Here is an 11,769-nt window from a genome sequence, read left to right on the forward strand (position 1 = left end):
GTTTGGCCTACTAGATTGATCTTTCTTGCAATGGGAGAAGTGCTTAGCTTTGGGTTCAATCTTGTGGTGTCCTTTCCCGGAGAAAGTAAGGGCAGCAAGGCACATATTGTATTGTTGCCATCGAGGATAACATGATGGGGATTTCTTCATATTGCATGAGTCTATCCCTCTACATCATGTCATCTTGCTTAAGGCGTTACTCTGTTTTTAACTTAATACTCTAGATGCATGCTGGATAGCGGTCGATGAGTGGAGTAATAGTAGTAGATGCAGGCAGGAGTCGGTCTACTTGTCTCGGATGTGATGCCTATATACATGATCATACCTAGATATTCTCATAATTATGCTCAATTCTGTCAATTGCTCAACAGTAATTTGTTCACCCATCATAGAATACTTATGCTCTCGGGAGAAGCCACTAGTGAAACCTATGGCCCCCGGGCCTGTCTTTATCATATCAATCTCCTACTACTTTGTTATTTACTTCGCCTTTATTTTACTTTGAATCTTTATCATAAAAAATACCAAAAATATTATCTTATCATATCTATCAGATCTCACTCTCGTAAGTGGCCCTATAGGGATTGACAACCCCTATTTGTGTTAGTTGCGAGGATTTATTTGTTTTGTGCAGGTGCGAGGGACTCGCGCGTAGCCTCCTACTGGATTGATACCTTGGTTCTCAAAAACTGAGGGAAATACTTACGCTACTTTTCTGCATCATCCCTTCCTCTTCGGGGAAAACCAACGCAGTGCTAAAAGAGGTAGCAGTGAGATCCCATCTTGGGGCCTTTTCCGATGCTCTGCCGGAGGGGGAATCGATCACGGAGGGCTTCTACATCAACACCATAGCCTCTCCGATGATGTGTGAGTAGTTTACCATAGACCTTCATGTCCATAGTTATTAGCTAGATGGCTTCTTCTCTCTCTTTGGGTCTCAATACAAAGTTCTCCTCGATTCTCTTGAAGATCTATGCGATGTAATTCTTTTTGCGGTGTGTTTGTCAAGATCCGATGAATTGTGGGTATATGATCAAGATTATCTATGAACAATATTTGATTCTTCTCTGAATTCTTTTATGCATGATTTAATATCTTTGCAAGTCTCTTCGAATTACCAGTTTGGTTTGGCCTACTAGATTGATGTTTATTGCAATTGGGAGAAGTGCTTAGCTTTGGGTTCAATCTTGCGGTGTCCTTTCCCAGTGATAGCAGGGGTAGCAAGGCACGTATTGTATTGTTGCCATCGAGGATAAAAAGATGGGGTTTATATCATATTGCTTGAGTTTATCCCTCTACATCATGTCATCTTGCCTAATGCGTTACTTTGTTCTTATGAACTTAATACTCTAGATGCATGCTGGATAGTGGTCGATGTGTGGAGTAATAGTAGTAAATGCAGAATCATTTCGGTCTACTTGTCGTGGACGTGATGCCTATATACATGATCATGCCTAGATATTCTCATAGTTATGCGCTTTTCTATCAATTGCTCGATAGTAACGTGTTCACCCACCATAGAATTTGCTATCTTGAGAGAAGCCACTAGTGAAACCTATGGCCCCCGGGTCTATCTTCCATCATATTATTTTCATATCTACTTGCCATTTCTATCGTTGTTTATTTTGCAATCTTTATTTTCCAATCTATACCATAAAAATACCAAAAATATTTATCATATCATCTCCATTAGATCTCACTCTCGTAAGTGACCGTGAAGGGACTGACAACCCCTTTATCACGTTGGTTGCTAGGTTCTTGTTTGTTTATGCAAGTACTAGGAGACTTGTGTGTTACCTCCTACTGGATTGATACCTTGGTTCTCAAAAACTGAGGGAAATACTTACGCTACTTTGCTGCATCACCCTTTCCTCTTCAAGGGAAAACCAACGCATGCTCAAGAGGTAGCAAGAAAGATTTCTGGCACCATTTCCAGGGAGCTGATGTAAGGACAAAAAAACTGCGGGGAGAAGGCACTTTAAAGGGCAGACAAACTGCCGGGACAATGTTTCTCCCGACAGATAGAACTGCCACGAGAACGGCTGTCGGGGATTACATCTCCCGGCGGATAGACTTTTCCCGGCAGTTTCTTTGCCCTTGCCCATCTACTTGCCGGCAGTCCATTTTCTCCCGGCAGATTGGTGAAGGAACAAGAAACTATAGTTACCGGCAATTCAACTGCCGGCACAAGCATGTTTGCCCGGCAGTTATTATGCCAGCATGTTGATTTCACTACCAAACTATTATGGGCATCCCTATCCATTCATTATGTTCAGGCAATCATGACATATCACACAATTTATACATAGACTTCATCAATCAAAGTAACATATAGGCCTCATCAGAACCTTAAAATATATTCAATAAACACAAGGTTTTTCCACAAAAGGAGAAGTACATATATGTTTCTAGATGTGCCAGACTACAAAAATGAAGTAGTACCACAAAATGAGTACATAAATTTCTAGATGTGCCACAACCGAAATGAGCAGAGCAATCTCCAGATTCAACAAATAAGACATATGGCATTATCACTCCACCAACTTCATTGTAGGTCTTCCAAATCTTCAACAGCTTGAAGATCTTCCAAACCTCCATCAACTTGTGTACCTTTGCGAAACCTGCAACATATCAGAAACTCAAAATGGGGATTATAGCTATGTCAGTAGGTAAGAAAGCGGTTAAGAAACAAGACAAACACAAGAAGAATCTATGAACTGCACGCCACATAGAATCTGGGACCAAAAAAAAGACCAGGCAATATTAAAGTGAGTATGGGCCATTTCTGCAACCCTCTCTGGCTTCCATATGGAATTTTCGAGGCTTGCATATGAAATTTTTGCAAGGTTTCAGCTGCTCACACTGAGACATGTATGTGCCTCTTTTTTTTAATTTGCAAACTTATGCTAAATGTGAGGCTTTTGTTCTATGACATGTACATGTAAAACCAAGCAGCATGAGGCAAACTAGGAAAACAAGCATGGACCTAAAAGTGCAAAGGAAGCAAATATGACACATCCTTTCACAGTTCCAATTCCAAGAGGAGTTGCTGCCGCAATTACTGTATAAAATCTTCTTTTTGTAAACTTGAGTACTGTATAAAGTTCAGGACAAGAAAATCCTTGGAAACATACAAACAAAAATACAGAATATGATTATGTCGTCTACCACTCTACATACAAACAAACATACAACCACAACCAGCAGCATTCTTTTCTAATTGATTTGCTATTGTGGTGAGAGCATTGATTACGAGTCGAGGGACTAGTCGAGACTAGTCGCTAGACTAGTCTATGAGTTGCATTCTGGGTGTCGACTAGAAATCTCGTGTAGACTAGTTCGCCGAGTCGAGGAGTCGAAGGACTAGTCGAGCACCTTGAGTCGTTCGACTCAATTTTTTTTAGGGATTGGGAGGGGATAAGTGAGCCAGCCACCCTGCCCCTTTCCCTCCATTGCTTATGCTCTTCATGGATCTGCACTCCTCTGCTCTGGCCCTTTCCCTCCATTCCTTCTGCTCTCCCTAGATCTGCCCTACGGTCTCCGTCTGCTGCCTTCTGGCTACTGGATCTGCTTGTCCCTCAAGTTGCAGTAAGCAAGCAAGCATACTAGCAAAGTAATTTCTCCCTTCTCTTCTTCCCTTCTTTGATTTGATTTTTACCCCCTGCCCTCTTCCTTATTTCATTTTGTTTGCTTCAGTTTCAAGATCCTTAGGTCTGAAGTGCAATGTCTATGCTGGAAATATCTCAAGTATTGTATTCAGCAGCTGCAGCTTAGGCCAATGAGCAATATGATCCATCGAAGGATCCTGCAAGAAGCCAACTAGGAGCAAGGATCCAACATGGAAATATGCTTACTGGCCTAATCTGCAGAACAAATTGATGCTCCAATGCACTTTATATAGTATATATTACATATTAATACTAGGTTTTAGTAATTGATTGCTGCAAGTTGTGAACTACAGTACCATGTCGACTAGTCCAGCAGTAGTCTAGACTAGTCACGATTAGTCTATGAGTCTCAACCTTCGAACGACTCATCTGACTCGTCAACTCGTAAACGTTGGGTGAGAGTGTGAAACGTGATTGCAAATAGTAAAAAGCATCATCCTGGAGAATGTAGAGCAGTAGAAGCAAAAAAAATAGACCTCAATCAATAAAAAGAATGACCCACTTAGACCTCAGCTTAATAGCCAAGAGAAACATGAATATTACCTACTCAGCATGCTTGTGGTCGAATTCCTGCTTTTGCCGCGGACTTGTCTACTTCCTACTGCATACATAGAAGCAAAGTTGTTTAAGCAATCAACGCAATATTAGTGTACTTGCTCTGGTTCATCTTTTAAATAATAACAACGAATCAGCATGTGGCTCCAAACTCTGCTTCCTTGCCATAAGTAATCCATAAACATCATATGGGAAACTGGACAAGCGAAAATAACAGATTATAAATAACTGTGTTTTTGCAAAGCTGCTATTATTATTAAGCAAAGAAAATGAGCTTGTGACTTAATTATTCTTTAACATCTTGTAAACGAGCTTTTCGCGACAACAACAAAAAGACATCTTGTACATTAGCTTGTTCCTTATACTTTGACATCTAGTTAAGCAAAGAACAAGAAAACACTTCCACTGATAGTTTTTCAAGTGACATCCAAAGCCATGAAAGTAGGCTGCTAAATTATCACATTATTTGCATAAGATAGAAGCTCACAAAAGAAGCGCTTATAATTAATAGCGGCATGAACTAGAATGAGTAGAGTATCTATACATACATTTTGATTAGTACACAGTGAGCAGAATGTCCAATTTCCCTTCCATACACAAGACTTCAAGTAGTAATGAATTCACTTCGTAAAGCTTTCTGTAGAAACAACTAAAAGATACGTGAGAGTGATAGTAAGCATTGGACCAATTTGTACTTCCGACATACATCTCTGCAATATCAAGTCATGGCAAAGTCTAGATTTTTCGACACACTCATGAGTCATGACAAAACATACTATCACACATTGTTCTTACCAACAAATATACATTACTACATGTGTAACCACGACCAAGCATTGAAACCATACATCAATCAGTAACTTGCACTGCTAAATTTTGGAACTGAAAATAAGACATGAGCAGATAAATGGGATCTCAAATACACCCTACAAACAAAAGAGGGTGCAGAATTACATGGCTAACCAGCTAGCCAAGTGCACAACCTATAGGCAAGTGCACAACCTACAGTACAGTTCACCAATGCCAGACTAGCACATGAACAAGCCACCAACAGTGTAAGAAATTTTTACCAAATGAGCATTGCACCCAATTTGTTAGGCATAAAAAAACTAGACCAGTAGGGGAAGAAGCCCTACTGATTTTTTAATTAAGAGGAGAATGTGAGACAGCAGAGTACGAGCCGAGGCTCCAACCTGCGTCGGCCAGCTTACACAGCCGTTCGCTGACCACTAGGCTAGAAGCCCATCCACATTTGTTAGGCATACAAATAAGCCACCGACAGTAAACAACATTTCATTTAAATATTGTGCTTGTTACCCTACGAACCATGAGGGTAGAGTACAGAGAAAATAGCAGGACAGAGCTCCATTTCTGTTTCCAACAATAAGGCAAGTGCACAGCCTACAAGAAATCAGTTTTGAACTTTTGATGTGAAGGAAAAAGGCAAGTGCACAGCCTATAGTACAATTCACCTAATATGCATCCATGTAATCCTTCTATTTATTTGTTTTGAGAGAAATTCTGTAAACTGTGTAGTCCTACAATCATGCACTCTACAATATAGGAAAGTAAAACTCAGACAAGAGAGCGCTTGTTTGCCCCTGATGCAATAGAAGACTAAATACAAAACTTGTAGAAGTTACCTGGAGCAAAGATTTATTTAGGCTATCAGCCTCATTGGGGTTCAGAAGGATTAAATCAGCACCTAGAGAAAATACAAATATTACATAAGAGTAATCAACAGACCACGGATTCGAATTACCTACCTGTTCTTCTCTCATCCGAAGAACACACCAACAACATTGCAGACACAATCTCATCCGAAGAACACACCAACACCATTGCACTCACCCATCTCATCCGAAGAACTACTGGCTCCGTCGTCTACACGAGGATCATTAGGAGAAGTAGTAGCATCAGGAACATCTTCTAGGGAAAAAGCAGAAGAAAGAAAATGAGGGGAACAAGGTATTCCTCGCGCCCTCCTAGAAATTGTGAGATTCTGCTCCAAGGACACGCACCTTAGGGAGGAAGCCTGCTCGGGGGAGGAATCTCGCGAAGTAGAGTGGTGGCGAGGGAAGGCATTCGAGGAGGGTAGTCGCCGGTTGAGTGGCTCGGCGACAGTGGTGGTCCGGGTTAGTGGGGTGCTGCCAGCGCTGTTGTTGGGTAGTTAGGGGCGACGGCGGCAGTGGTCGGGGTGGAGGGCTATCCGCGGTGACGGGATGGCGGGTGCGACAGCGGCGGTGGGATGGTTGGGGGCGGCGGCGGCGGCGGCGGGATGGTGGAGGGCACGGGTGGATCGGGATGTAGATTTGGGGGCGGCTGTGACCTAGGTTTTTTTTCTTTTTGGAGGGGAGGTTGTCGCTGACTTTGGGTGGAGGGCCCGCGCGTCTATAATTATTTTGGACCAAAATTTTTGTCTCTCGCGCGCTCTCCCCTCCCTAGCGCGCGCTTTATGGCCGATGCTATTCGGCCTCACGTCCAGGATGGTCCTCGGCAGATTAGAAGCCACGATTTAGTTGTCCCGGCAGATAATGTGCCCTTAAATTTACCGGCAGATAAGGTGCCCGCATTGCTCAAGTTCTAACGGCAGTTCCTATGCCCTGAGATACTTGTGCCGGCAGTAACAAATGTTCCGGCAGTTCACATGCCCTTGTTTACGTATTTCTCCCGGCAGTTAACTGCCCCTAATTAAGTGTTGTGGTGTAGTGGAGGTTGCACCAAGTCAAGTCAAGACATACCAAGTACCCATCACAAACTCTTATCCCTCGCATTACATTATTTGCTATTTGCCTCTCGTTTTCCTCTCCCCCACTTCACCCTTACCGTTTTATTCGCCCTCTTTTCCACTATCCTCTTTTTCGTTCGTCTCTTTTTGCTTGCCTCTTGTTTGCTTATGTGTTTGTCGAGATCCGATGAATTGTGGGTTTATGATCAAGATTATCTATGAACAATATTTGATTCTTCTTTGAATTCTTTTATGCATGATTTAATATCTTTGCAAGTCTCTTTGAATTATCAGTTTGGTTTGGCCTACTAGATTGATCTTTCTTGCAATGGGAGAACTTCTTAGCTTTGGGTTCAATCTTGCGGTGTCCTTTCCCAGTGACAGCAGGGGCAGCAAGGCACATATTGTATTGTTGCCATCGAGGATAAAAAGATGGGATTTTTATCATATTGCTTGAGTTTATCCCTCTACATCATGTCATCTTACCTAATGCATTACTCTGTTCTCATGAACTTAATACTCTAGATGTATGCTGGATAGCTGTGATGCCCCAATTCAATCGTACACTAATCATACATGCAAATGTGTATGATCAAGATCAGGGACTCGCAGGAAGATATCACAACACAACTCTTGACACAAATTAAAAATAATACAAGCTTTATATTACAAGTCAGGGGCCTCGAGGGCTCGAATACATAAACTCGAATACACAAGAGTCAGCGGAAGCAACAATATCTGAGTACAGACATAAGTTAAACACGTCTGCCTTAAGAAGGCTAGCACAAAAGCATCTACGATCGAAAATGCAAGGCCTCCTGCCTGGGAGCCTCCTAACTACTCCAGGTCGTTAGCGGCCGTCACGTATTAGTAGGCACCCTCAGGGTAGTAGTAATCATCAGTGGCGTCGTCTGGCTCTTGGGATCCATCATCTGGTCGGGTATAGGGGTAAAAGAGGTAGCAGAGCAACCGTGAGTACTCATCCAAAGTACTCGCAAACTTACATCAGATCTAAACTAATTAAGTATGCATCTGTATCAAAGGAAATGGGTTGTATATGTGGACTAAACTGTAGAATGCCAGAAGAGAAGGGGGAAGCCTAGCCTATCGAAGACTAACATCTTCAAGCATCTTGCAACATTTAGAAGAGTACAGATAAACATAATGTAAAGTAGTAGTAGTGTTATCAACCTCGGCAAAAGATCCTTTCTTGACTCCCTACGAGAAAGCAATCCCAGAGCCATACTATCCAATTATCACCGCAAGTATCCAGTTCTAGTTGTATCGATCGGGATACAACTCCAAGTGTCTGTTACCGTAGGATAGGCTTTCAATAGATGTTTTCTTCCCTACAGGGGTGCACCAACTTACCTACCACGCTCGATTAACTTCGGCCGGACACACTTTCCTGGGTCATGCCCGACCTCGGCCAAACAATACGCCGCAACCCGACCTAGGCTTAATAGAGAGCTCAGCACGCCGGACTAAGCCTATGCCCCCAGGGGTCATGGGCCATCTCCCCGGGAACTCCGGCACGTTGCGTACGCGGCCGGTGAGCAGGCCTAGCTACTTCCTTAAATAAGGCAGGAGCTTACGCAGTCCAACCCGGCACGCGCCGCTCAGTTGCTGGCGTCTATTAAGCTTCGCCCGATGTATACGACGCAGAACGCCCATACTATGCCCACGTGATGGTTAGTGCTATCAGGCTAGAGGCCCCTCTGATCAAATATCCAAACCGTTAATGTGTTGGTAGTGCGGTCACGAGCAGAGACTCACGAAAGATGTGACCCCGTCGCCCCGTCTTGAGTAATTGCGACAAGGACTAAGAATGCCTGGCCACGCCTCGTGTTCATCTCTCGGGTACCCTCCAGGTCAACCCGTCTCCACATTACTCGCGGGTACCCCTCAGGGTCGACCGACCTTTCCAAGTAATAGTTGTAAAGTCATAGTAACCATAGTAACTGTGTGTCTAACACCAAGGGCAACCCTGAGGAACCACCCTCGGTGGATTCCACTCGATGTAATCATCAAGGTGAACATAAGAGGAACCACCCTCGAGGTTCACACTTGAGGGGTTGCACGACAGAGTCGTATCGGAAGTGGTTAAGGAGGAAGTCACCCTCGATGACCACAACCGAATAGCTACACTACAAAGATTTCATCAGGAGTGATGTATTAGGTGTCACCCTCGGCAATCGATAGTAACTCTGCAGAGTCGTACCATTAGGGGGGTGATGTGTGGTGTCGGGGCCTGGACGTCGATCATGTTAATCGAGTCATTAAACATAAAGCGGGGCAACTAGGATAAGGTGGGGGTCACTGATGGATCTCTAACCAACCTATACTAACCAGTTTAGAATAAGCAGGTAAGGTATGAAAGCAGGTAACAAAAACAGGCTATGAATCAGAGTAGGATCATACAGAAAGCAGTAGCAGTTCTAATGCAAGCATGAGAGGGAATGAAATGGGCGATATCGGAATGCTCAAAGGGGGGTTTTCTTGCCTGGTTGTTCGGCTGAAAAGGAAGAAGTGTCGTCGTAGAAGTAGTCGATCACAGGGGCATCAGCAATGGTCTCTGGGTCTACCAAAATGAAGAGGGAGAAGAAACAATAAATACATAGCACACGGATGTGTGACAATACAATAAGCGGTGCTAGGTGTGTTCTAGCGAAGTACTACACGATACTGGCGAAGGGGGATAACATCTGGGAAAGCATTCTCGGTGTTAGGCATTTTCGGATAGGCGAAATGGGGAGGGGGGAATGTTGCATCTTCGCTACGCTAGGGATGTGTGGCAGACGAACGAACCGCGTATTCGGATTCGTCTCGAAATTCTGAGCAACTTTCATGTATAAAACTTTTTCATCCGAGCTACGGATTATTTTATATAACTTTCTAAAGTTTAAAGGATTTTTTAATTTATTTAATTTGAATTATAAACAGTGAAATGTTTTTTTCAAACTCAGCAGGGGCTAGTCACACTCAATGACAGGTGGGGTCAAGGAGCTGGGTTGACTCAGACAACACCTTTACTAGTCAACCAATGAACAGTGCATTGGGTCCTACTTGTCATTGGCACAAACTATTAATTAGGCTTTTAAATAAAAGGGGCCACATGTCATCTGTACATAGACTACTCTAGCCATTAATTAACACCTAGTAGTACTAATCTAAGCAAGGGCCGCCACTACTCCGGCCGGACAGAGATCAGGTGACATGCACGTTTGCATGTCACCGTGTGCCTTGCGGTCAAAATTCAAATTTAAACATTGTGAAAAAATTTGAAAAAAAATCATGCACCTTCACAGCACATATTAAGATAACCCCTGAAAAATCCAGATCAAAATTTAAAACATACATTGAGAAACGAAAAAGAGAAACTCAGATGTGAATAGTCTACAGAGAACCATTCGCGAACTATTCATGACAGATTTCTCTTTTTCGTTTCTCGATGTATGTTTTGAATTTTGATCTGAATTTTTTAGGGGTTATCTTAACATGTGCTGTGAAGATGCATAATTTTTTTTCAGATTTTTTCACAATGTTTAAATTTAAATTCCGGCCGCAAGGCAGACGGTGACATGCAAACGTGCATGTCACCTGATTTTGTCCACTCCGGCCACGTGCACGATGCACACACATAGCACACACAAGTTAGTAGGCTAGGAGTTATTAACATAAGATGTCATTTTGTGATTTTTTAGGATTTAATCTATTCATCAAAAGGATTTGGTCCAGTGGGATAAAATGGAGTTTGTCATGTATACTTTCAACTCATATTTTTTGGCCTGTTAGTAGTTGTTTTACTGTTGTTTAAGGGCTGTCTAGAGGGTTAGTCAACGTAGATTTAGAAAAGCTAGCTAGCACTAGCTACAGTACTAGCAGTAGTACAGGCAGAGCAACGGTGGGCAGCGGCATGGTGCGGGCGCGCAGCCGGCGCGGGGCACGCAAGGGCAGCGGCCGGAGGCGAGGCGGGACGAGTCCCGAATGCGGCGTCGCCAGCGGCTGCAGGGCTTGACGATGGCAGCAGCTGCATCAGCATAGCAGCAGGAAGGGGAGGCGGGCGCGGCAAGCGGCTAGACGCGCGCGGGGCGAGCAGGGAAGGCCGCAAGCGCTCGCGCGCGGCAGAGGCCGGCGGCGCGGGGTGAGAGCGACGAGCGCCGTGCGGCAGCGGGCGCGGGTTGCCGCAAGGCAAAGCAGGGGCGTGGTGAGGCCTGCGGCAGGAGGAGCGGCAAGCGGGGGTGAGCAGGGCAGGCGAAGCGGCCATCGGCGAGCAGCGGCGCGATGGCTGCGATGGAACGCAGCAGCAGCTAGCCGGGCGAAGCAGCGCGGGCCTCGGCGGAGGCGGGCAGCAGTAGCAGTGGTGAGCGGGACCGGGCAGCCCGCCGGAACGAGCGGGGGCAGCCGGAGTCGAGCACGACATCCACGACGGCGGCGCCGGTGTTCGGGCGTCAATGGATCTGTGGCCATGGGGCTTGGGGAGGCGCGCGTGTGCGTGCATTCGACTCCTGGGAGCATGAGGAGTTCGCTGCGGGGTTCGGACGCGAGCTACGGGGATTGTGGCTACGGTGGCGATGCGAGCGGCGGTGATGATCTCACGGCAATGGCGGAAATGGTGCTAGGGGGCGCGTGCAAGCTATCTAGCAGAGGGGGCGGGAGTGGAGGCTCACCGCGAGGCGTGTAGGGGGCTCAGGGGAGCCGGGGTAGTCGGAGTCAAGGAGTGGATGTCGAGGAAGGGGCGGCATCGGTCGAAGGGGATCAACGCGGACGGCATCGCTGGCGCCCCTCGTCCTCGATCCAGTGGTGCCGGAGATGTAG

General features: G+C 45.1%; 1 long non-coding RNA gene across 2 annotated transcripts; it reads right to left on the reverse strand.

Moving 5' to 3' along the window:
• Positions 1-2,311: 2,311 nt before the first annotated feature.
• On the reverse strand, positions 2,312-6,617 carry LOC125508007. 2 transcript variants are annotated; one of them, XR_007283175.1, is made up of 5 exons: positions 6,245-6,617; positions 5,990-6,107; positions 4,772-5,928; positions 4,212-4,269; positions 2,312-2,621 (listed from the first exon to the last, which is right to left on the reverse strand). It is a non-coding gene; the product is annotated as an uncharacterized LOC125508007 (long non-coding RNA). The 2 variants fall into 2 exon arrangements; XR_007283174.1 differs by having other exon boundaries at positions 4,772-6,107; positions 6,245-6,616.
• Between the last annotated feature and the right edge of the window lie 5,152 nt (positions 6,618-11,769).

Source organism: Triticum urartu, chromosome 5 (genome assembly GCF_003073215.2).
Source record: "Triticum urartu cultivar G1812 chromosome 5, Tu2.1, whole genome shotgun sequence".
Lineage (NCBI taxonomy): Eukaryota > Viridiplantae > Streptophyta > Magnoliopsida > Poales > Poaceae > Triticum > Triticum urartu.